The sequence below is a fragment of the Lathamus discolor genome, chromosome 1, assembly GCF_037157495.1.
Source record: "Lathamus discolor isolate bLatDis1 chromosome 1, bLatDis1.hap1, whole genome shotgun sequence".
Classification (NCBI taxonomy): Eukaryota; Metazoa; Chordata; class Aves; order Psittaciformes; family Psittacidae; genus Lathamus; species Lathamus discolor.
In genome coordinates this window covers 28,905,088-28,932,416 of record NC_088884.1, presented here as the reverse complement: position 1 = coordinate 28,932,416, position 27,329 = coordinate 28,905,088, and the positions used below count along the sequence as shown (strand labels likewise).

Sequence of the window (27,329 nt, the reverse complement as noted above, 5' to 3'; positions counted from 1 at the left end):
CAGAATATCCCCAGGTACTGCCATTGAACACTTTATTTTAGTGATTAATCACTGGCATTCCAAACATTTCTGTTAATTCAGAAACATTAATGTTCACATATATATCTAGCTGATCTACACTATCATGCATCGGCATAGTGCTGGAACAGCTAGCAAGTTTTAAAAGGCACTGTAGATGTACCAGGAAACCAAAGTGAATCTATCAATCACAACGTTACTAGCAGAAGCATATTCACATCATTTTCTATCTTCTGTGTGCTTTACCACTAACAACAAAACACATTTGATGGTATTTTCTCTAGCAAGGGCACAGAGAACAAATACGAAGTGACTGGGGATCTAACACATTCACATCATGCTTCGCATTTTCCATCTGGAAAATATGGACAATCACCCACTGACATGTATGCTAAAGGTATATTTATTTAACTATTGCTGTATGCACCAACAGTAACTTGTTTCCAGTTGAATTCAGTGAAAACTTCCTTCCAAGAACAGAAGAGTCTACCCATGTTTTGTTTAAAAAGAAGCAGCTGGAAACACAAACTAGATTTTACAGCAAATGTGTCTCATCAACCATAAAGGACAATAGTACTTGCACGACATTAGGACACGTTAAATAATTAGGCAATTTTAGCTCTCGGATAATAAGTCCACTGCAAGACACGTGATTGCAAGGCTGAGCCCAGAAATGCATATTCCCCAAGTGAAAAGCAAGAATATGTATTTTCTCTTCCACACCTCTCTATATATTTCCTTCCTCTCCAACTCTGCCTCTAGAGGAGACACTAGAATCTGACAAATACTTTGACTTTTTAAACAGCTGAAGATTCGCTTTCATTTGAAACTGTTGTCGTGACAGGTTTCCATAGTACTTCCCTGCAGCAGTCACTGCTTCTGCCTTCTCTATTTCTATTTAAAAAAAAACAACCTTTGAGTAGCAAAAAAAAGGGGAGACAAAAAAAGGCCCAACCAAATTGCCTCTGCATTACAGCCAGAGCAGCAGCAGAAAAGAAGCAATACTGAAACATGCTGTTTGCTATCCCTTCCCCCTTTGCAGGTTTAAGTCACCAAAGTATGGGCAATTTTATTTTTTAAATCAGTTTCAAACATGCAAATTCTTGGGTAAGAAGCAATAGCAGCACAGTTAATGAACAGTATGTGAAGCAGCACTACCTCCAATGGCTTAAATCTGCTTTTAAGTTATAGGGAGAAATAATCCACTGACTAGAGTTCAGACTCACCAGTTTAAGATGTGATTTTTAGCAAGTTACTGAGGCCTAAATTAACAAGATCAGCTGAAACTAGGATTTCCCAGATACACTGTCCACACTGGACTACAGTTATTCTTCCCTGTGACCCAAGAATATAATCTTTCTTTTGGTCTATAACATCTTTAATAAGTAGATCCAACCTCTAAGCACAAATGATTTGTCTTGTTTTTTACAGGCTGTCAAAGGTCATCTACTGACATGCCCTTGGCAGTCACAGCAGCGAGCAACCACCCAAGCCCTGCCTGGTGCTCAAGGGCAGGTTACTCCCAAATGAGACACAGGACAAAGCCCTTCAAGCTTAGGATGACCCTGGTCTTCATTCCCACTTCCTGAAGAACTGTTTTAACACTTCTTCACCAGCACCTTTATAATTTTTTCATCACTTGTATAGTTAAACAAGCAGTCACCCATACCTACAAGGAAATCCCAGCTACTTACACTTGGGAAAGGCAACAGCTGGTGAATCCTAGCAAAACCACCCCTAGAAGAGCCGCAAAAGAGTGCCAAGGTTCAGCTTTTACACACTGACACTCTCTGCTGCAAACCTCATTCTTAGGTGCTTAATTCACTGAGTGCAGAACCTACATGGCTAAAATGGCATTGAGAACCCCAGTCTTGTAGCCCCACACCACACTCCCCACTGCCACAACCCTTACCATGTGTGCCAACACCTAGAAGCATTATACATCTGGCACATGATCCCTTTCTCTCTGGGCCTCTGTTCCTCACCTGCAAACCACAGATAATGGCAGTTCACCTTTGTCACAAAGGTGGTATAGGGATAACAGCAACAGGAACTGTAAGGAATTCTGGTAAGGCAGATTATAGAGCTAGTTGATGTAGAGGGACAGATCAAACTCAGGCAAATTTTTGCTGAAAACACTGATCCCTCAGCTCAAAACAGAAAATACAATATAGCAGGGAATAGCAACAGCATTTTTGCAATGCACACCTGGAAACAATGTGCAGTAAATGTGAAACTTGGCACAGGGACTTTCTGGAAGATGCATACAGGTTTCTTATTCTTGGCACTTGCTTTCCTTCTGCTTGAAACTTGGGTAATGTACATGATCAAAAGAGATGCTTATTGATTTATCATGAATACAAAGAACTAATCTGATTAAATGTTGCAACTTAGTACTATCTCTGAATGAACTGATCCATTAAAACACATGTACACGTTTGTAACAGCTCACACAAGGACTAAACAATACATGACAGCTGAGCACGTCAGCTAAAAACTGTATTTTTCTAGCTATATACCAGTAAATAAAGGCACATGAACTGAGAACAAGTAAAGGTATTAGAAGACACACACAACTATGCATAAGGTCTTTTTTAGACACTAGATGAGTTAATAAGACTTTATTTGATGCTAGATACTTTTTGAGAAAATATAAGTAATATTTTATCTCTTAAACAATACATACATAATTTCGTACCTCTACCAACCAAGGTAAATATGAAAAATTGGCCTGAGTTTTCAGGTCAGCCAGACATCCTGCACAGAGATCCAAACGGCATTTGTATCATCGACTGTTGCCACCATGTCTGATGATTGAAATCCACCGGTTTTTTTGCTTTTATAAAACTCTAGATGAATTCCCAGACGCAGCTCTCCAGTCTGTAACACTGTCCTTCATCTGTGTTCAAGTGGACCACCAGTCAGACACATTCTTAATAACGCTGTGACACGCTAGCAAATTAAGATCAGAAACACACAATTCCAGTTTCAACGTGATGACACTATCGCCAGTGGGAACAGAAATGGGGAGAAAGGAAGAGATTTGGGGAACTGACACCTGACGGAAATTGCCTACTGTCCCCTTTAGCTTACTGATAGGGTATGATCCTGTGTTACCACAAGTGTTAAGTTCTGCAATGTGCAGATGTTTTTACGTATAAATTTACACTGTGCCTCACTGCTAAAGTTCTGCAGCTCCACTCAACCTACACAAGTACTGTGTCCACTTTCACCGACTGCCAGTATTACTCATATCTCCCAGAAACAACCTCTGATACAGGAATTGAAAACCTATTAGGTTGTATGTGTTAATTACCTCAGACAAAAATGATCTACCCATAACACGTATTTAAATTCCTAAGGTGTGAGCTATAGTCTACTGTTTCTCTGCATGACTCTATTATCTCTACATCTGCATGCAAGCTTTTCAACAGAATCTTATATTAAGCAAGTGAGTGGGTGCGGTGAGCACAGCACAAATATTTTGAGAGAAATTCCTGACTGTATCCCTTCGAATTACTTGTAGTGCCTTAGAGGAACACTACCCCTTCAAAAGGCCAAAAGACTTTCTCTCTGATGATTCCTATAAATGCGTGCAGAGCATTCCTTAGACTTACAGAGTCCAAGAAAATCACAAACATATGCACTGTACATCGACCTCATGCTCTAATTTGAAAGCTTTACTAAATACCAACCGTTAGTTTAAACATACAGATGTATGTATGTTTCTGGAGGTACAGCATTATTGAAACATATACATTTACTCAGGAAAATAAATTATTCAAGCTTGGATCTCTACAGCACTCATCAATGAAGTGTCCTTTTCTCAGACATTATTCTTTGTTTCCAAGTGCATATATTCTTCCCTGCTCTACTTAAACAGGCTACATTAATATCCATTTCATCAGTCCAACTAGCAAATATTTAAACAATTTTGTTTTCTTAATTTAAAACCTGACATGATTTTTCCTCAAATATGTTCTTGATTTCTTTTGCAGTTTGATTGTCACAGCTAGCAACTGATGACCTTGCAGGTAAGAGGGCTGCAGGTAACAGCTACCTACAAAAGTCATCATTCAGACATTCAGCATTCTAACAAACCACAAAGATACCCCCTTTTTTGTTTATGCTCACCTTCAAAGCATGCTGCTGGCCTACATACAAGAGAGAGCAAACTGCTGATATTGAGTGTCCTTTCACCCATATCAAGTAGTGTGCCAGCAGAGTACAAACTTACCAGTGTGTGAAATACAGTATTGAATTTTCAACAAGGTGATGTACTTTGTTTACCCTAACGGGTATTTTCCATTAGTGAAACCTCAAATCCATTAAAAAAGTGAGTGTCATGTCAACCGTAAATTGTAAAGCAGCTGCAGGGATGCCCAGCCTTTCTGGCTGGGTGGGCCACTTGCTTTCTGCAAGTGCAGGAGGGGGGCCATAGCGCACGTTCTCTATGAGAAGACTACAGCAGACATGCTGGTAGTACTGTGTGAGTCAGAGACATGACACTTGCTGCAGAGCTGACCCTCACATACACTAATGTGAGCTATCTCGTATGTATGCATCCGCTGCAATCAGGGTGCTGGATGATCCGTCCAGGCATCAGTTCCAGGATACCATATCATCTGACTTTTCCAAGAAGCTACTAAATTTACCACACAGATTGGAAAGATCTTAAAGTAGTGCAGGTTTACTCTCGTTCTCTAAACCAACTGTATCTACAGCTAAAAACAGAAACATCTAGCAGATATTTACTCAAACTGTTATTCCTAAATCTAGTTTTCATTGCTCCCCACTTGACTCTGTATCAGGTTAGTCTACATCCTTCTTGAAATGCTGGAATTCACCACTAGAACCCACAGGGCTGAGTAGGGCCCAAGGGTCACTCTATACGAGTAAAGCGCAGGAATTACTCCTTGTTTAACAATGTACACTTTTGTTTACACCTCCCAGTACAGTATTTTCCCCTCCTTTCTATCTACTTGACATGGCTGACTTTCAGCTTGTAATCCACTATAACCTCAAAATCCCCTTCTGCAATTTTTCTTCCCTTTTTCTTCATGCAATACCTTACACTTGCTCCTTTTCAACAGCATCCTATTTCTTCAAATCAGTTTCTCAAGATAATACTGAATTCTAACTCTGTCCTTACAGGACCTCTTAATCCTTCTTAGACAGGCACAGTCTGGAAATTTAGTAAGTGTATTCTGTATTCCATCATCCAGATCATTAATGCAAGCACTGAGTAGTGCTGGCCCTGGGGCAAACCCTGCAGAAACTCACTTGATGCATTCTTCCATTTTAGAATGGAATCAACACCGTGTATGGCTTTCCAAACAGTTCTGCACCAATCTTGTAGCAGTTTCATCTAGATTAATCTTCCTCAGTTTGAATTTGAAAATGCTGCACGTAGAAGTATTACAGACAAAATATTAGACACCCACTTTTTGCACTAAATTCATTGCCCTTCCACAGAAGGAAACTAAGCTGGTTTGACAGGAGTCACCCTTGAGAAATCTGTGCTGATCATGAAGTAGACTCAGCACACGCACAATTATCAGGCATGATGGGGCACCAAGAAAGTGTGTGTGTGTGTCTGTGTTCATGCATGCAAGATAACTAAAAAACCCGTGCAGAGTAATGTATTGGGGAAGCATTTAGGAAGCATTATGAAAGTCACCAGCCATAGGAAGCAGCTACCATCACCACATGACCTGGCATGCAGCGAGTTCTCAGAAGAAGGTAGCAGATTGGATCAGTTGTCCAAAGGGGCTACGCTTCAATCACAGACTAAAGGCTGATTGCTACTAGAATGCCTCACCCTTAGAACATTTATCAGCTGCTGAAAATCTATAACTTAAAGAACTCCGCTGAAGTGGAATATTCTGTGGAAGGAGAAAATTCTTTTCTGATCACATCAAGAAATTATGAGAGAAGTATTTCCAACTTCTAGGAGAGAATAAGTTACATATCATCTTCCGGCACCCAGTCCCTTGTTTGAAATCCAGACTAGATAGCCTCTAAAATTTTCCTTTTAAAAGATTAAATGTGGCAGCCGAAAAGTTCTATAAACAAAGGCTGAATCTTTGAATTATCAATCTGTACCCTAGGCTTATTCTTGTATTACATATTCCTGTGACACGTTACCATTTTTAAATGGTATTTAATGTATTTTAATAAAACTGTCAGAAGGAAAAATAAAATTCAGTCAATACATTTAGGAGGCCAAAAGATTTGTTACCTCAGAAAGGCATTTGATTTCAGAAACATCAAATATTAACATAGCAACATGACTTGGAATGCTAGGAGAAGTATTTAAAAGATTTTTTACCTTCCAATGACCTAAAAGATAAATTAATGGATAGATCAGTTAATCTTCTGAGGGGTTTTTATTTTTTTCATTCTTTAAAGCAAATTGCATCTCCTCTACAAAAACATCGTTGGACATTATATGCGCAGCTGCAGGAATTCTTGCGTCATGTATGTCATACTATCCTTTCACCTTAAAACCTATAGTAACTCAAAATCCAGAGTCTGTCTTTAGCAAAACTGCTTTATATCTGCATATGTTTCCATTAATAAGGGTGGAGACAAACTTAAGCAGAAGGAGGAAGAGTAGAGTTTGTAAAATTCCTAAGATCAGGAAGGCACACACATGCTATGTTACTAAATGTTAATCTGGCATGAAAACTACAGGTCCCTTCACACCAGCAATATCGTGTGCCACAGTTTGCTACTTCCAGACAATTTTTTTGGTAACTCCTCACAATGTTCATACCTGGCCCTGGGTACAATACAGGAATCTGAACACATTTTTGCTCTCCACTTGTCTTAAAAAAAATAAAAATAAAAAAAATTGTCAAAACTATTTCTAATAGAGCTATACAGCATTAAAAACACAATTAAAATGAAGCACCCTGTACAATATAATATTTACATGTCTTTAAATTCAATAGAATTTGTCCTCCACAGATATAAACTAGTTCCTATCAAACTCAATTACAGATGATGTCAAGAAACTTCCTATTCTGGTAAAACACAAAAAGAAAATACCTACATTTCCCGGAAGTTTGGGGGAGGGTTGTCCCCTCTTCTCTACACAGCAAATGTCTCAAAAACTTTGTCTTCCCAAGGCGCTTAAAGAAAGGAATCCCAGGGCATATACATGACCATTTGCTTCTGTGTCTCTTATAGCTTATCTCGGATTCAGATAAATCAGAAATAAGTTAAAAATACTGGTTATCATGGGGAAAAAAAAATACATAATACAGTCTTTCATGTTTTAGCATTTCAGAGTAAGAGCCTGAAATAGTATTCCACCCACACTCAAAAAATTGAAGATATGCAAAAATTCCCACGTGCAACTTTATTATCTACTATTGAAGTGGGAAAATGACAACATTGGCAAAATTTTACCATTTTTGGTAATAAAGTAGGAAAGCAAATGAATTGGCTTCAATCCTGAATCTTCTTGTGAACAGCTGGGAAGGAGGAGGCAAACAGCAGCATCCCAAAAACCAAACTAAAAGAGATGAGCCACAGATTGAGAGAAGGTAAAAAGAGTGCCTAATTCTCTCTGGCCTGATACAAAAAAAAAGCAAACCAAAGAAAAAATAAATGTAATCTATGTACTGATTCTGATGACACATTGTTGCTTGTTACAAGGCTGGATTACGACAAATAACATAAAGCCTAAACACAAAAAAAACCCTGTGCCCTTTAGTCCTTGGATCAAATCTAAATTGGTCTTTTTTTTCATTGAAAAGCCTACCAGAACTGTTCACTATAGCCATAGATTATATTCAACTATACCTTCAGCTATTTTTGACACATTCTTTGCCTTCTCTGTCCTCTACTCTGTTTTTACTAATAATCAACTAAGTAGATAAAACACCTTTTCATTATTCCAGAGAAAATCAAAGGTAAGCGAAATGACAAGATTACTTTTTAAACGCTCTAGTTTTTCCTTACTTACCAAGGCCATTTCTTCAAAAGATAACAGATTCTAAAGAGAGTGCCCTATGAAATACTTCTGAAGGCCATGTAGAAAACATGTTTCCCTAGAAAGTCTACAGCAGTAGTGAGTAACAGGTAGGAAGGACCAAAATGTGAAAAAGAGCAAGATGGCTTTGGTGAATTTTTTTAACCTTCGTGTGTATATATCTGTGAAACTATGTATTCCACAAATCTCCTCCTACAGCTTTTGAGAAAATAAGCAGCTTGCTTTGTTTTCTACATCTTTATACCACGCACAAGTCTGTGGTGGAGGAGTAATTAAATCAGTTCCTAAACTTAGGATCTTCTGCCTAAATTTGGGAACTGATCAGATCAGAAACAATATTCTTCTCCAACACGCAAGTGGCTTCATAGATTCTTACCAAACATCAGACAGATGCCAAAGGAAAAGGATTGGGTATCTCCTCCTCTTCAAGCCACAGAGAATGCTCTAATAGGTGCCAGACTATTCCCATTACAGGAATATTTCTCAAAGATCAATCACATTAATCTTACCAGGATTTCACCTTATTCTTCCTCCAGACTGCTTGCAAGAGCATATATCATCCTGCCAGTTCCCTGACATACAGATACCTTACTGTGGTCCTGATCATGGCACATCTCTTGAAGATAAAATACTCTAGCTGAAATAAAGTCAGGTTGCAGAGATCAGATAAAATGATTTAATGGTCTGTTTTACTGTCATATAATAAACTGACCCATTTGAATTGTTCTAACAGTACTGATTATTGGAAATTAAGAGCATTAATTTTAATATTGCTTCTTCCTGAGCAAAGATGATCTAAGAGTCTTTCTCTAAAGTTGGATCTAGCCAACTAATAAGCACACAGTAGTCATGAGTATTTTCAGGTATTATTTTCATAGTATTATTTTTTGGCAGAATTCTGAGGGAGAGGCTTTCACAAAAATCATCAGAGGCTGAACCAACTTAAACCAGCCCATTTAACAACATGGTTAGCCACAGCCCATTAGAAGGTTTACTACTGAACAGTACTTTTGCACTGCTAGCATTTTGGGGGTTTTATGGGTGGAAATAGGTGGGCTATTCACAAAACTCTAACAATTACAAGAAATAATAAAAGTTTGATTAGGAGTTCTGATTCCCACATCAGTTGGTCTAGTATCAGACTGAGACAGTTTTGAATATATTAAAATACAAAAAGTTTACTGAAAAACAACTATCAACAATTATGTAACGTCAAAACAGTCTAAACCATGGAATACATCCAGTCATCAGTCCGTGAGAGGGTCAAGACAGGGAGGACTCCTCTACAAGTCATACAAAACATATAAACTAAATGAACTGAAAAAACACGTCACCTTTTTACCACCCCACAGCAAGCTGTCTTGTAACATCTCATATATGCAGAAACACATCAGCTTGAAGTCAGAGAAACAAATACATAGCTTAACTTTTCAAGTTGTCAGAAGATTAATAAGCAGATAAAGGGTTCTCAGTTACACAAACACTACACCCCTCTAACCTCCAGCTTACACAAGACAGTAACAGACTATCATCTAATCATGCTGCCAGTAATCATGCTATCATCTGTAATCATCCACAGCTTCCTAGCCATCCCAGGTGCACTTCTGACCCTCTTGATAGATTCTAGATTCAGATTTTGATTTATCTATTGGCTAAGCCTGAAGGAAAACAAAAATACAACATCCTTCACAGACTCAGGATGGGCACAGAAGCAGTAGTTCTGTCATTTGCAACAAAATTATGTTGGTTTGTTCCTTAGGAACAGTTGTCACTTCAGAAGGCTTTTGATATTTTGGTCATTCTTTACTCATTTGATCCTTGGTATCCTTCCAGACATCGATACTGGTATTAAAGTTCTAGAGTATCAGCTCATTTATCATCAATCTGAGCAAAAATTCACTGATTACAGTAATTTAGGCTTATTTTCTTTTCTGAATAAAATCCTGGCTCACAAGCCTCTTCCTTGCAGAGGGATCTGTTAGCAAAATATACTAAGTAGTTGGCCTTTGTGTTCACCTCTGTGATTTAAAAAGGAGTGTCACAGAAAAAAAAAGACTTTATTTTGAAGAGATGAAGTGCACAATCTGCACTGCATTCCAAAACTGTACCATTCCAGAATGACAGACACCTTTTTGTTTGCAAAATTATGACAAACTATGGCAAGGATTCGTCTGATCTGCTGTCAGCCAAAAAAAATAACCCTCGACTTTCCTTACTGACTTGTCCTGTTTCTGTAGGGAGGTGATGAATCCTTGTTCACTCTCCTTGTTTCCTGACAGAGCACATAAGGCAGCGTTGCATAAATTAAGAGTTTCTTCCTGATCATTTGAACTTGGCTTGTTGAATCATTAGATCAGGGAAAATGCTTGTGTCTGTCTATATACAAAATTTGCAAGGACAATAAAATATTATTTGACCTTCTAGGGGTTCAAAGGATGATTTGATAATGTAAGAATAAGTCCTAAAATACACTGCCTTCTTCTCCAGGCCTAAGCACTGCATGGTCCTATGCATCCATTCCAAACTGACAATGAGAACTGAAGGAATAACTCTTAATCCCGATCTAGCATCGTAAATAATAATATATAAGGTATCATCTTTTACCCTGCAGTGATTATAATGACTGATCAATTCTTGTACTTAAAGGGCCTTGTTTTGGCTCAAGCATTGATAAAGTGCTGAATTTCATCAGTAGGTATTCAGATGGCTCTCTGAGGAGATGTAATTTAAACATGGATTTATACGCCACAAAACATTAAGGAATCATTAAGGAAAACTGAAAACAGTATTTCAATGCTCAGCCTTGTTTCTACTGTATGTTTTAAGTCTAAACATGGCATTTAAAATGGCTCAGGAGGGTACAAAACCAGCTGGACTTCAAGTCAAAAAACTCGGTATTTGTTCAGTCAGATCCATTCTCTTACATGGCTACAGATGAAAGGAATACTTATACTACACTTTATTCAATATCAGATAGCCTAACCTAACAAGAACACTCATCAAATTATATGTTGAGCATACAGATTCTTAACTCTTGCAGAATTTTTGACTTCACAGCTCCAAATGGCTGGGTTAAGCTAACTGTACCCGAGGCTGACCCTACAGAAATTTTTCTCATAATTCCTCATAACACCTTTGAACTTAGTAGAACTGTTCTGACACCTAATATGATATATGATACATGATATATGATATCCCTTCTACAAAAACTCTGTATCAGGGATTTTATATAACTTTCCCGGGGGATAAATACTTGTTTGAGTCATCTGCAAGTCAGAGGACACAATTACGTTCCAGTGTTGTTTGCTTTATCAAGCAAAAAAAAAAGAGGCAAAAGATTTTGTAATAAAAAGGAATGACCTTTTCAGGGACTTGTACCAATATAAACACAAAGGCAGAATCAGATTCCAATGAATTCCTAAAAGGGAAATGTTTGAGCTAATAATAGCTATTTCCTGTAACAATGTCATTTGGATAAACAGTGTGACATCACTTATGTCATGCACAAGCACACAGCCGAGGTCAACTTGGAGCAGTCAGCAACTGAAGATGTATTTTATATACATGCGTAAGTGCCTTTTAATGCTGATTTTTGATGAGAACAAATTTGCTCACAAGATACCTGCCAGAGAACTCAAGATGAATGCTCCATCCCTGGTGGTGTTCAAGGCCAGGTTGGATGAAGCCTTGGGTGAGATGGTTTAGTGTGAGGTGTCCCTGCCCATGGCAGGGGGGTTGGAACTGGATGATCTTAAGGTCCTTTCTAACCCTAACTATTCTATGATTCTATGATTTCTCTGTTAATCTGTGCCCATTACCGAATCACAGAATAGATTGAGTTGAAGGGACCTTCAAAGGTCATCTAGTTCAACCCCCCTGCAATAAGCAGGGACATCTTCAACTAGATCAGGTTGCCCAGAACCACATCCAGCCTGGCTTTCAGTGTCTCCAGGGATGGTGCATCCACCACCTCCCTGGGCAGCCTGCGCCAGGATTTGACCACCCTCATTGTAAAAAGTTGTGTCCTCACATCCAGTCTGAATCTCCCCTCTTTCGGTTTAAAACCATCACCCCTCATTCTATTGCAAAAGGCCTATCTTTCTTACAAGCCCCTTTTAAGAACTGAAATGCTGCAATAAAGTCTCCCTGGAGTCTTTTCCCAACGCTGAACAATCCCAACTCTCTCATCCTTTCCTTATAGTGTGTTCCATCCTTCTGATCATTTTTGTGGCACTCCCCTGGGCCTTCTCCAACAGGTCCATGCCTTTACTGTACTGAAGACTCCAGAGCTGGATGTGGTACTGCAGGTGGGGTCCCACCAGAGTAAAGTAGAGGGGCAGAATCACCTCCTTCAAACTGCTGGCCATGCTCCCTTGGATGCAGCCCAAGATATGACTTGCCTTCTGGGCTGCAAGTGCACATTACTGGCTCATATCCAATCTTTTATTCACCAGTACCCCTAAGTCCTAAGTCCTGCTCTCAACCCCTTCATCTTCCAGCCTGTATTGATACTGGGGGTGCATCTATTGATAACCAGTTATGATGGCCTGCTCTCAACCCCTTCATCCTCCAGCCAGTATTGATACTGGGGGTGAATCTATTGATAACCAGTTATGATGGCTATTTATGAAATGGAACCTACTGAACTAAGTACTGGGTAACTGCTACTAGAATCATAATCTTGAAGAATATAACAAAATTACTGCGCTACTCAGTTAAACTGTAATCTCTCTTCACTTCAGCCATAACCAAAGGTCATTATCAATGCCAGTAAAACAGGTAACAAGCACTGAAATGCTGTGGAAGATCTCCTTGTAAAAAAAGTAAGTTGCAGAATATACAAGAATACTTCCATGTGAACACCTTGCCACAGTAACACTATTTGGATTTTTCAGTGCTTCGCTGTTTTCAAGAGACAAAACACATATTGGCATGTCCTTGTTCCTAAATGCAGCAACATATGTAGTCTAATATTTTCATGAGCAAAGACATTACCAGTGGTTAACAATTATTCTTCTAAAGTTTGTAACAAAAATAACGATAATGCAATTTTCGTTATTCTCATTTTGTATTTTTGAAGTTCTCTAGCATTAGTGTGAAAGCAGAGCCATAGCAAATTACTGTTATGACCAAGTGTACTTTATTTTCAAAGCTAACTGCAGAAATAATCAACTGAAGCTCCTCATGACACAAAAGCATTGTCAGTAATGTGTTGCTGCTTATTGTACCTTCGGATAATCGCTGGCAAAAAACTTTAACCTTCATTATTTCTAGCACATTTCCCCATGTAACATGCACAAATTATGTAGGGATAGACAGACTCTTTAAAAATACAAAGTCTAAATTAGCAGGAGATCAGTTTTCTAAAACAGTCTAACAGAATCGCAGCTATAAGTAGAGATAAATTTTGCTACCATGAGCTGAAGAAATGGACTATTCTCTACCAGATGCCCACCCCTATTTTCACAGGGCCTATGGACAAGGATTCATTCACAAATTTTGACCTGCATGATTAGACAGAAAAAAAAAAAGAAAAAGAAAATGTGACTGAACAATTCAGGGCACAAATCACCCGAAAAGATGTAAATTGTCACCTAGCAGCTGCCCACCCAATCCAAGTTTTCCAGCCTTCCAAGCAGTGACTTGCGGAAAACAAAACCAGAAAAGCTATAATGAATCATGGCTACATCCCATGAGGTAACATGAAGCTCTTTGTGAATGCCCACACTTCCACATCCAATTTAACAGCTGGTCAAAACTGTCAGAACCTGTCAGAAACTAGGCAAATCTTTAGAAAAGTTTCAGAACAGATGATGACACTTCCATTCTATTATCCCATCTGGCTGTCAGAGAACCAACTACAGTAGCCCAGAAAAATGTCTGTTCCCACTTAACTGGATGTGTCCAGCTACTTCCAGAAGTAAAAGACTATAATGAATAGAATAAGATGCTTTCTAGCTAAGCAAGTGATCCAGGCTTCATGAACACATTATGACAGAAGAATCCTGCTATACATTGAACAGCCGATGTATAACCGACCTTAGAAAATGCCCTTCCGCATTACCAGAATTTTTTCTTCATCTGGTTTACAGGAGCTGTATGTTCATAAGTATTAATTCTGATCTTAAAATAACTGTCAGCAGCAGGGGCTGATGAAGATGAGAGCTCACTGATTCATTGCAAATTATATTAAGGAGTACTATTGTTCTCCATGAATGACAAAGGTTGTAAATGTTTTCATTATCCAAGTTGTAGTACTTCAAGAACACATTTTACATTTAGTGATTGCAAGTTCATAAATTACAGTATGCTCCACTAATTATGTCCAGAAAGTACCTTAATTACCAACCTACTTGAGCAAATTCCCAGAAACTTGAATCGAAATCCAAACAAGACGGTTTAAAGCTCTCATATAACTAAGTCATTAACACTGGAGGTATTCTGAAATTAGCAACTCATTCATTACATTTCTATTCTTCAAAACTGGACCATCAAACAGCCCTGTAATATTATATAGTGTTATTCATACAAAATAATAATTTATTTATATTTGACTGCACAGTTAAATTACCTTTTGATACGCACAAGGAAATTTTAATCTGGTGCTTAATAATAGCCAAGATGGCTTTGTCAGAAACAACTCATGCCAAACCAAAGTAACTTATTTCTGCAGCAGAGTAACGTATCTTTGAGTAGGAGATGTAGTGTATTTTGACTTGAAGCAAGGCTGATACTATTTTAAGTGACTTTCTCTTAAGCCAAAGGTCTAGATTGGTAGGGACATAAAGAACAGGGTAGGATAACCCTACTCAAAGAGTATTTATATGATCCAGTTCAAAACTGTGTGACACTTGAACACCTGTGTCTCCCACTCTCTGTCCTAACTCTGGTACTGTTCAACATTCCTACTCACGATTTGTGCAAAATTCCACCAACTTTAAGACAAAGGCCTATAAGATGAAAGGAAAATGGAAAATGGATTCTGAACTCTAAACCAAAACCGAAATTAGCTTTCACAGATCTCATCTGAATAAGGTAAAAAACTTCCGTATGTGTATAAGATTCGAAAGAATTGCTGACAGAGATTAACTAAAATGGCTTTAGGAAAACTACTGCAATTACAATTCAATTCCGCATCCATTATTAAAATTCAGCTGTTATCCCCCTAGTATTTTCCCTTATTTGAATGACACATAAACCGTGAACTTAACTACCATGAAATACAAATAAGGCCCCAATGTGTTACAGAAAACAAAGACGAAATGTCCCTTACAGAAATTGGAATACTTAATAGTATTATGTGTGAAAAACATGATGGAGTTTTAGAACATTTAGTACTCTTACCTGAGGCACACTGTATTTACTAAAATAATTTTTAAGGAAAAAAAGAAAGAATTACTCATTTGCCTATAATAACTGTATACAGTTGCAATGGAAATAGTCTTCACAGGAAGAGGTTAGTGTGCAGGAGAAATTATATGTAGCTACAGTTATTTATCAAGATGTAGGATTAAGTTCCCTCCTCCGTGTACAACTATCAAGGCACAATCTACGAGGTACTTCCTGCACAGGGAGACAGACTTCAGTTGCAGACTAAAGAACTAATCTAAGGTCTAATTTCTATTTAAAGCCAACTATCCATAGTTGTTTAAAAGTTCTTACCACTTGTTTCAGAACTAGGGGAAAAAATGCCCTCTGAACAGAAGCCAAAGCTATGCTAAAAGTTACCTTCTCTGAGGAGAAAATCCCAAAGATGTTCTATAAAATTGCAAGATTTCCAAAGTAGTAGAGAACATAAAGTATAAATATAGACCTGATCTGCATTTTAAAGTAATATGCATGAGATCGACTTTCAGATGTTCACAGGCCAGAGCATTATTTCAATCCACTTTATTTTCACAGCAGATTTGCTATGCCAACCACCAGAGAGCAAAGATTACTTTACTTACATGGCTACAGTTTCTTTTAAAATTCAAGACTGGTCAGCCCAATAAGAGTTAACTAGTTATAAAATTCACTGCTTTAGAATGTAATTTGCAGCTCACAATAGTTATTCTTCTTTACAGCGTTCACCACCTAATGAATTTAAGTATGTGTCCAGCCCTACACAGGTCAGAGTACATAAGCGCAAAGTTTCTTAGCCACTGTAGACATCTATGAACTCATTTATTTTACTACGAACTCATTTATTTATTTCTTTATACCTTGCACTGAAGCAACATAAACTTGACATAGTGATGCTTTCGCACTGCACCCTATATGAGAACACAGTGGGAGGGTCTCCAAGAAGCATGCTGTTCGGTATTAAGGATAAAAATATCCTTGATCATGAGGTAGGTTAAGGTGTGGTGCAAGTGCTGATGCTAAATAAAGGGAGTGAATTTTCCAGGTGTATAGAGGAACGGCCTATAGCAACACAGCAAATGAAAAAGTCTTCAGTATGTGGAAAGGTTGCTTGTATTTATTTGCAGAGGACTTTGAAACCCAGATTTCTAATTGGCATTTTAAAAGAGGATAAAACAAGAGTCAAGAAGAAAGAAAGCCTCATACATTAACACCTCCATAGGCAGTAAAAAAAATCTGCAGCAGTGAGCACCTGAGTAACATTAATGTCATACCAAACATTTTTACTGGGAGATTCGTATGTGCTTCAGGAATATTGTTTTCAGTACGCAGTACTCCAAAAGACAATAATAATAATAATAAATAAATACTAAGCTAGATCTGAATTCAGGAAAATCCTTCATCTAACATCAATAACAAAGAACCAGCTAACTTAAGCTTTCTTCAAGAAAGTTGATGCTAACATCCCTGTAACTGCAAAGATAGCAACACTAAGCAGTGACAGCCAATTCTTCTACAATACTGACCAAGTACTGCAAGACAACTACATTTTTTTTTAATCAGAAATCAAAAGGATTTCAGAGGAAGTCTCCAGGGAAAGTAAAACCTGCAGTGCAGGAGAACATATGGTGCACTCCCACCCTCCTTGCTGGTACCTCCTACTCCAGCACACATTCCTCCCCAAATGCATATCCATTTTAGCTTTGCTCACATACAGTGCTGGAGAAGGCAAGGAGAAAGACTGAGAGCAGTTCAGCTCCCAGCTTCTCTTCTTCCCCACTCCTGAAAGGGAAGAGCTGCACAAAAATAAGCACCATCTGAGCTCTGGAGAAGGAATACAAATCAGTACCCAACAGCCATTGTTACACTTTTTTTGACTGCATGCTGTACAATCAAAAAGAGCAGAATAAAAATACAAGCACACTGCCCATCTAGCTTTCAGCGTGGGCACACGCTTCCATGCTTACATTCCTTAAGACTAACAGGGGCAGCAACAGTAGTACACGATCCAGCATGGTTCAGCAACCAGAGTACAAGTCGTGTATTTTGGCATAAAGTAATTCTGGCTAGACTAAACAAAACACTATCATGGCCATCTTTGGTGCTATATCTGTATTACACTGTAGAGATGCTCTAAAACATGTGTGCAGGTACTTCCCAAGTAGTCCTGTTTTCCCAACAGCATTCACCAAGGAATTCACCACTCCCTGCTGTGTTACTAAGTCTTTCACCCTGGAAAGTACACCGTATTACAGGAAAAACTACATCTCTGAAGATGAATTGGGTGGACCTGCAAAACTCTGCACATTTGTATCTCTGGCATGACATGTCTTCAAAAATTACTACACTTTCCTTTCTTCTGCAGTTCCAACGTGTTTACTCAACAGAAATGCTGGACCTGCCTCAGGATTTAAGTTACTGACTATTCAAGTAATTGCACAAACAATCTTCACTGCATTGTACATAAAGAAATACCACTCTTTGTTAAAGAGCTCGTTAAAGGGTTGCTACCAAAATTATCTGAAGTCCATTTAATGAAAACGTGAGGACTTTTATCATATTATAAAACTGGTTCAAATTAGAAAGGTAAGATACAAATTTAATTTAATCAGTGTAATAAAATACCAGAAATGTATAAACTGTTATGAAATCTGGAAAATTAAGCAGCAAAGTCAATGTCTCCCTTTTGTGTTGTCTTTGGCTGCATTTTATGCTATTTGTTGCAGCGTCTTGTTTTCTTTAAAATTTAGACTAGCAAACATAGAGTAGCACCTTGTCAGAAGAAAAACAGTACAAGAGAAAATGACAGTTCAGGTAGCGATGGGTTCCCTGTGAAAGGCAAAGAAAGAGGTCATGGCACAAAAATATTTGTGGAAAATCAGACACAGATTTCAGCTAGTAAAATCTTAATGACTTTAAAGATTAAACTATTTCCAGTTCTAAGTACATACAGCACATAACTGTAGTGATGTTATTGGTTACTTAAGTTAATTCTACCTCTTGCCAAGGAATTTTAAGATATTAAAATAGGCAACAATTCCCCATTAGGTATTAGAATTTCAGCCAAAACCATTACTAAACATTTGTATTACCGTACACATCACATTAATACTACATGAATTATTGAAGACCAATTAAATATGCATGTGTCTATCCAAAGAGGTTTTTCTTCAAAACGCTTTCTTCTGCTTTCTGCTATTTTCAGTATTTGCTTAAAGTCAGTGCTTTTTAGCCTATGCTGCACATCAACTAATTACGAATTCCTTGCACCACGGTGTACTACCTGCCACCGAGGCAAGGGAAAAGGGAAGACTGTTTCACGCTTCATTTGCTATTGACAGCATCGCACTGGGGCTGTCTACTTTGCAGCCTGGCAAAAACTACTCTGTGGAACACATGTCCAGCAAACATACAATTAACAGCCAAGAGCCCTAACAGATGATCAACAAGAAACATCACCCTCTTGGCCCAGCCCCCCAAACCCCTGAGCCAACACCTCCTCCAGCAGGGTGCAGGGGACACTAACAGCAAAGGAGGTGGCAGTTCCCAGTCCTGCTGTGCTCACCTGAGCCATGGGTGATCCACACAAATACAGGGCTCTCAGAAGGCAGGTGGTGGGTTCAGCTGGGGTCACAGTTTGGAAATCAATAGGGGTATGACAGCAAGATGGACAGTGTGAGGGGACTTCATGATCTGAATGCTTTTAAAGGCATTCTGAGGCCTATGGAAATTGAAGTATAATGGTACCCCGCTGAAGGATGGAGAAAGGTAGGATTGGCACTATGCTCTAATCCTGAACACATACATGCCTAGGTACTGCGATAGAAGTTGCTGTCATTGCCATCACCCCAGTGGAGGTAGTCAGGAAATTCAAATGTGGGAAACAGTGGATGTCTCATTTCTCAGTTCTCTCCTTTCATGTGATTCAAAGAGAAAAAAAAATAAATCCAAAGGACAGGAAAAAAATGTTCTCTAACTTGAGCCTAATTAGATTTGAAGGTTACATTGAAACCATAACCTGAATCATAGTCCCTAACATATTGTGACAAAGTATCTCCCAATACTACCTCCTCACAAAGAGGGAATAATTTTATTCATTTTGTCTGTTTTGCTAATAGGCACTTCATAACTTCAGTATCTGGTCCATAATAAACCTTCACATTTGTAAGGACCAAATCTGACCCTGAATATTGCAGAAGTTTATCAGAAGTGGATATGAAGCCAAAGCAGGTGAGGGCACTGCATTTAAAAAAATGTTATTTTCATATGGCGGAGGAAAAAGCATTTTATGAAACAGGCCAGTGTTGCCTAATTGCTAAAGCATAGAAACCTGCAAATGCAAATATTTCTTTAAGAACCTTCCTGCTTACTTCTTGTCATTCAAAACTTCCCTGTATTCACACACCTGTGGAGTGAGGTTTGCCAGTACCTGCCTGTCACCTACTACACAGCTTGTCAGGAATTTCCTAAAAGATGCTGCAAAAGTGCAAACCAGAACCAGTAATAAAAGACAATCACTGTGCAGAAACTAGCATGTGACACAGCATCCTCTGCACCTTTACAACAGTAAACTATATTCTAATACTGAGCGGGAAAGCCCTAGATATTACTTTTACTTGAAACTCTTATTTTCAAAATGTTGCTATTAAACTTGCCCATATGTTCCCATAACTACAGCTCTCATGAGTCTTCTATATTAATGGTAGCTGAAAATAATCTTGGAATACAGATATTTGAAAAAGTTACTATTCGAACTACATGAGCACAGTGCAGGTCCACAGACCAACACCACGTTTCACTGTAAAGTGACGCCATAACAAATTAATTTGCTACTTCTTCCTTGTTTTGCTCCATTTTAGTTTTTGCCTTTTTTCTTTTGTGCTTTCAGTACCATCTTGATTTCCGCAGACAAAATGTTTTAAAGATCAAGTATCTTAAATGCTGGAGTTATAACAAATAAAAAGAGCCCAAGTACTGAACAGTCAGTCACACACTATCATTTCTATCTGTATTCATTATGTTTCAGGTTACAGGCACTTAGATTCTTCCTGTTTTTTTTAACAAGGTCTCCGTGTTTTCCCGCTACATGAATATTGAAGTTACATATCCAGTCATCTCAAAGAGAGGTATATTTTAAATCTTGTTAATGTTTTTACACTCAAAGCTTATCTTCTCAGCAACATGACCTGTCAAGAAAGAGATGTCAAACATCTAATAAAACAAGTATTGCTACAGCAAGTTTCTTTGCCTGTTCCTAGATTAGCACCTTTGGCCATAGTCACCTATATAACACACTTTGTATTCCACTAAAGTTTTGCTGTCTTTTCTTTCTGGCTACATGAAGTTTTCTTGTGTTGTACAAATAGTTCCAATGAGAAAATATACCTATACTATGCAACACAGTGAGATGAAGCAATAGCTGGAGATGAAATTTAGAGATGGCTAACAAGACAGATTTTTTATGTTGTTGTAAAATGTTTAAAGAGGCATTAACACAGGAATAAGTAATGATTTCTCTTTTCCTACAGATTTGGAAATACTTTTTGCACCTCTATAACAAAACACAGAGCTAACACCTGAAGAATTATGCACAGAAACACGTCAAAGTACTTTTATTTTTATTATTGTTGTTACTACTGCTACTAAAAATATTTTAATATGTGTTATGCCAATATTCCACCTTTCTTTTTTTATGCACACTTGTAGCACTTACACAGAGAGGCTGAAAGCTGCAAAATAAAAGTGAACTATATTGAAGCCAGACATTCGTTTTAGCTATTCCAAGATTCAAAACATTCTATCATCTGTTCCTATGGAAACTGAAAGGATATTCTAGGTTATATCAGTATCAGACGATTATGTTGCAGAGAAATCTGTGGTTTATTTTAATCCACAGTTCAGAGGTATAAACTCACGCTTAAGTGTTTAGCTTGGCGATCCTGAATTACTTAAGCATGGTTAACACTTCAGTTCTGTTAGATGATACTTTAAAAGACCTCTTTTTAGACCAGGATAGTAAAGGGAACATTTCATAAGGTTTGGTTAATCTCTGTGAAATTTACCATTCAGATGTAGGATATAAGTAACACGTACTTGGGAGATATTTTTTGGCTGTTAGGTGAATAGTACTTTGCTATACCACATCTTAATAGTTCAAGGAAGAAGTAATTTAGATTTATCAAAAACTCCTTCAGTAATGCCATGCACCAGATGGCCAGATGAAGGAATCTGATTTAGCAAGTTAACAAGATCACGAAAACCATAACCATAATATTGAAGATGAAAAATAAAACTGAATAATGCAACATGAGTATGTTTCTGTCACAAAGAAACTTAAAGGTTAGGGTGGAGTAAAACTTATAAAGACATACAGACATAAAAAATTCTCTCTATGCATACAGAGCTATTGTAAAAGAAAAAAGGAAGCAGTATAAGCTAGTAGGATTTTAATTAAACAGACTCAAATCTTTTGCAACAAAAGCAAATATGACAGCTATAACATTTTGAAACAGGTCTTCTCCATCTACATTAGAATTACAAAAAGCAGTAAAATGGGTGGCTACTGTGAATTTAAATACAAAGCTTTGGATCTCATCCTTTGTCTTCACTAAGCAAAACTAGATGATTTAGAGTTAACTATAGCTACCACCCTCACCCTATGCCAAAAGTAGCACGCAGGTTCAAATTTTCCTTTTTTGTGGATAATACTTCAGTCTTCTTAAGCTAGATTTAAGCAATTGACTTCAAACTGAATAATCAAAAATGCCTTCCATTTCTATATCATATTGTAGTCAATCATTTCATTATGAAATAGCTGTCTCAGTCTAGTTTCCATCATGATCTCCTCCTGGGAATCAAGATTGTGGAATAATAAGGAAACATAACATCTACTGCCTAAAGTGTACTATACTGGTTAAATTTTTGACAGTGATGAGGTTAAAATTCCAAATTCTAGCTTTCAAACTAGAAATAAATGTCAGAGAAAAAACAAAAAAAAAGAAGAAAAAGAAAAAAGCAATGACTACTCTTTAAGTTAAAAAAAAGTAACTGTATACTCTGGGTAACATTTCAAGTCTAGGTTTTCCAGACTTTTTATGAGAGTAACAAACAGTATGTGGATAAAAAGCTGATTGGTTGTGTGCCAAACTGGAGGGGTTCTTTCCTCATGTTTTCCTACTTTATTTGCTATTACAATGATAATTTTGCAATTATGCATATGTGCTGAGTTATGCACATCTACATAATGGCAATCAGCCCCACGGACATCCTGAAGTATATAAGGGCTTATATTATTTAAAGGGCATAACAAAATACAGTAGTATGTAGAAGCAGCAAAATGCAGGCCTAAACATCCAGAAGTTAAATCCTTCCGACTAGCACAGTACATCAGTGTGGGCCCAAGCTAGATGAACTAAATATAAACAGTAAGAGGCCCACTACACAACTGCGAGGCACACAAATTGACATTCTCCTATGACATTAGACTTCCTTCTGCAGTCAAGCACTTCTCCATGGAGCCAACAACTTTAGAAAGCACATTGATACAACACAACCCATTTTACTATAAAACATTCAAATCTGAAGATGACACAAAACTAGCAGGCATACTGCGATTTAAATCAAAGTGTTAAAACACCATAAACTCATCTAGAAAAAATTCTGTTTCAATGAAAGATATAAACTTCCTAAAGTATGCAAGACAGAAAATGAGAAAATCAAGATTAGAGTACCTTGTCCAGACAGCAGTGCTGCAAGAGCCACCCATGCCTCTGTCAGTAATCATTAGAAGTAACTCAAGAATGGAACATTATCACATTTTTGCAAGTTTCATTAAAAAAAGTGAAAAACAGAGCCCAATGCCAGCCATTTCTAATATGTGGATATCTCAAACACCTCCAAGTGCATTTGCACAACCAGAAAATGCTGCCTCAGGATACTACTGAGATCCTTAACATTAAACACTTCCCCGTCAAGGATTTAAGATTAATATCACCAAACTTGCTGTAACACTGCAAGTTTTACTACACAAGCACTCAGCTCAGAGGATCCTGAAATTAAATGAATCATGCAATGTCTTGATAATTGGAAAAATGGTCAATTTTGTGCATATTTTCCCCTTCAGTCCCTTGGGGATAACAAAGACCTATTGTTTGGGATCCTTAACATGATATTAAATGCCATTCTATGAAAGACTTCAGATTAATTCTGTCAATTTTGCCATAATGCTGCAAGATTTACTACACAAGCACCCAGCTTAAGGAACCCTGAAATGAGATAAATAAGGCAACTCCTGGGTAATCACCTCCAGACAACTAGTTAATTATGCAGATACTTCATCCTCCCATCACTTTTCTCAGGCACTAAGAAGTGTTAGTCAAGAACAATAATGCACATACATCTAGTTAGCAATTTTTTAATATGAAAAAACTGTACTTGTTCCAGAGACAACAACTTAGAGGAAAACTTCACTATGAAAAAGAATGCAAACCAGAACAATTCATAAAACAAATTCAACTCTGTGAGTTGTAATATGAAAATTCAAAATGCCCCTAAATATGCTCAAAGGGTCAACAGTATAAAGATGTTACACTGAAATAAATTGAGACATTTCTGTTCAGATTGTACTGTTTACATAGTTTAGGATTTATTTTTGTTAGTTGGTTGTGGTTTTTTTCCTCTTCTTTATTCTGTGAGGCTATAATTAGCAAATAAATAAAAAGCTCTGTATTAAAAAAACCTGCAGACACAATTTAACATTCTTTTAAACAAAGGGTAGTTATTAAACTTACACCTGTTTTTGCTTTCTCTAACACAATGAGCAGATCAGCAGAACAATTTCAGTTACTTACCAGTGAATTTAACTTTCTCCAGATACATGCTAGGAAAAGTAATCTGCCCACACCTTAAATAAGGGAAACTGACCGACAAACATCACATAATTTACCCAAAAACCTTCCTTAAAAAAAAGTAATGAGACATCGATACCCCAGGAGAAAAAGAAAACTTATTACTATCTGTGATTAAACTGTGTCTAAGGTGCAAACGCTCGATGACTGGAAAAAGGGAAATATAACCCCCATTTTCAAGAAGGGGAAAATGGAAGACCCAGGGAATTTCAGACCAGTCAGTCTCACCTCTGTGCCTGGCAAAATCTTGGAGCACATTCTCCTGGAAGGCATGCTAAGGCACATGAAAAACAACAAGGTGCTTGGTGACAGCCAGCATGGCTTCACTAAGGGGAAATCCTGCCTGACCAATCTGGTGCCCTTCTATGATGGGGCTACAGAACTGATGGACAAGGGTAAAGCAGTTGATGTCATCTACCTGGACTTGTGCAAAGCGTTTGACACTGTCCCACACGACATCCTTCTCTCTAAATTGGAGAGATATCAATTTGATGGATGGACCACTCGGTGGATAAAGAACTGGCTGGATGGCCACACGCAAAGAGTTGTGGTCAATGGCTCAATGTCTGGCTGGAGACCAGTAACAAGTGGTGTCCCTCAGGGATCGGTGTTGGGACCGGTCTTGTTTAACATCTTTGTTGGTGACATGGACAGTGGGATTGAGTGCGCCCTCAGCAAGTTTGCCGATGACACCAAGCTGTGTGGTTCGGTTGATATGCTGGAGGGAAGGGATGCCATCCAGAGGGACCTTGACACGCTTGTGAGGTGGGCTGATGCCAACCTCATGAAGTTTAACCATGCCAACTGCAAGGTCCTACACCTGGGTCGGAGCAATCCCAGGCACAGCTACAGGTTGGGCAGAGGAGAGATTCAGAGCAGCCCTGTGGAGAAGGACTTGGGGGTGTTGGTCAGTGAGAAAATGAACATGAGCCAGCTTCAGTGTGCGCTCGCAGCCCAGAAAGCCAACCGTATCCAACCAGCTGCATCAAAAGGAGCGTGACCAGCAGGTCGAAGGAGGTGATCCTGCCCCTCTACTCTGCTCTCGTGAGACCTCACCTGGAGTATTGTGTGCAGTTCTGGTGTCCTCAATATAAGAAAAACATGGAACTGTTGGAACAAGTCCACAGGAGGGCCATGAGGATGATCAGGGGACTGGAGCACCTCCCGTATGAAGACAGGCTGAGGAAGTTGGGGCTGTTCAGCCTGAAGAAGGCTGCTTGGAGACCTCATAGCAGCCTTCCAGTATCTGAAGGGCAGCTATAGGTATGGCTGGGGATGGACTATTCATTAGGGACTGTAGTGATAGGACAAAGGGTAACGGGTTAAAACTTAAACAGGGGAAGTTTAGATTTGATATAAGGAGGAAATTCTTTACTGTAAGGGTGGTGAGGCACTGGAATGGGTTGCCCAGGAAGTTGTGAATGCTCCATCCCTGGCAGTGTTCAAGGCCAGGTTGGACAGAGCCTTGGGTGGGATGGTTTAGTGTGAGGTGTCCCTGCCCACGGCAGGGGGGTTGGAACTAGATGATCTTAAGATCTTTCCAACCCCAGCTATTCTATGATTGTATGATCTTAAGTATCTGCTTTCATGTGCTACTGGCCATTATCTGAGTGCACCTGAGCACAGCTTACTAGCACATGACTTACACATCATCAAATATATAATCAAAACAACAAAAATAGTTTCTTATATAAACAAAGGAGATAAATGTTGAAAGGGGCAGTTTAAACTTCTTAGCTCTGTTTTTTCTGTCAGAGTAACTTCTAGCTGAATTCTAAAGGCAGCATTCACCAACTTCTAATGACTTCTTAGAAGGAGATACTTAATAGTTTTAGGTTTTTTATGTATTTCCATTTCCTGCTTCTCTTCCAGGTGGACACTGAAATACTCTCAAATGGGGACATAAGACTAATTTTCTTCTTAAGGCATTGTTGAAAAGAACTAGATGAAATATGGTTATGTACACAACTGATCTCATGTATTATTTACACAGCAGATCAAAACTAAGGTGAAAACTAAAACTGCAATTGCAAATATAAATTCTAAGGAACTGAAGAACTATGTGGATAAATACAGATACACTGATCACAAAGGTACATAACCGCCTACCAGAACAGATACTAGCACAAAAACAGCTCATATGAGGAATTCGGTGGTACAAAACACAGAAGAATCCCATGTCCTCTTATGAGTAATCTCAGAGTTTGGAAGGTATAACTGTAAATCAGCTTGTCAAAAAACACACAGCTACAATATTAAGAATCAAAGACATACTATCTCTTAGTCGTATTTCACATTCTAGATTTCTTGGGCAATACCTGCATGCATATTTTCTAAAGCACACTATTTTTCCAACATTAAATCCACGAATCATATCCAACCACAAACCTGTGAAGCATATCCCAACACCCCTTCATGGAAAACATCCCCACTTCTGACTAAGCACTGATAAGGTTCTTCCAAACAATCTTCCATTTGCTGGAAACAGGCCCCTGGCTAAAGCACAACAGGCATATACTTTAATAATCTCTTGATTACCTGGATACAGCCTGGAACACCTAATAAATCTGTCTATTTTTCAAGTGGACTGGGATTGATTTCCCCAAGGTTTCTTTGTCAGATCCATTTTAGTATTTAATATGAAGAGAAAATTATCAGAGAAGGTCAAATCTGACATGAAAAACTAGAAGGAGTACACACAGATGAAGACTTCAGCCACATATAAAATAAATGTACATTTGCTTTTTCTTAGGCCCTATCTTTGTTCAGTCTTTATTTAACATTGCATATGCTTCATAGCTTGCAACAAGTTTGGTAACATACTCATATAGCCAGGACTTTCAACATTTGAATAGTAATTAAGTAAAAAACAGGATGCTGTTCTTTTCCTACCATTTTGCTATCAGTAAATAATCAAAGGTATTTACCACATGACTTCTTATTGCAGAAAATAACTTGAAATCAAAGGTCTAAACAAAAGTTTGAGACACCAATAATTTTAATCCCCAATTATCTAACCAAGTTAATTTAATGAAGAAGTTTTCCATTCTGCCTATGTT

General features: G+C 38.2%; 1 protein-coding gene across 3 annotated transcripts in view; it reads right to left on the bottom strand.

Annotated features, from left to right (window-relative positions):
- COG5 (component of oligomeric golgi complex 5) overlaps positions 1 to 27,329 on the bottom strand; it is a 185,914-nt gene that overhangs the window by 77,851 nt on the left and 80,734 nt on the right. The window lies entirely within an intron of this gene.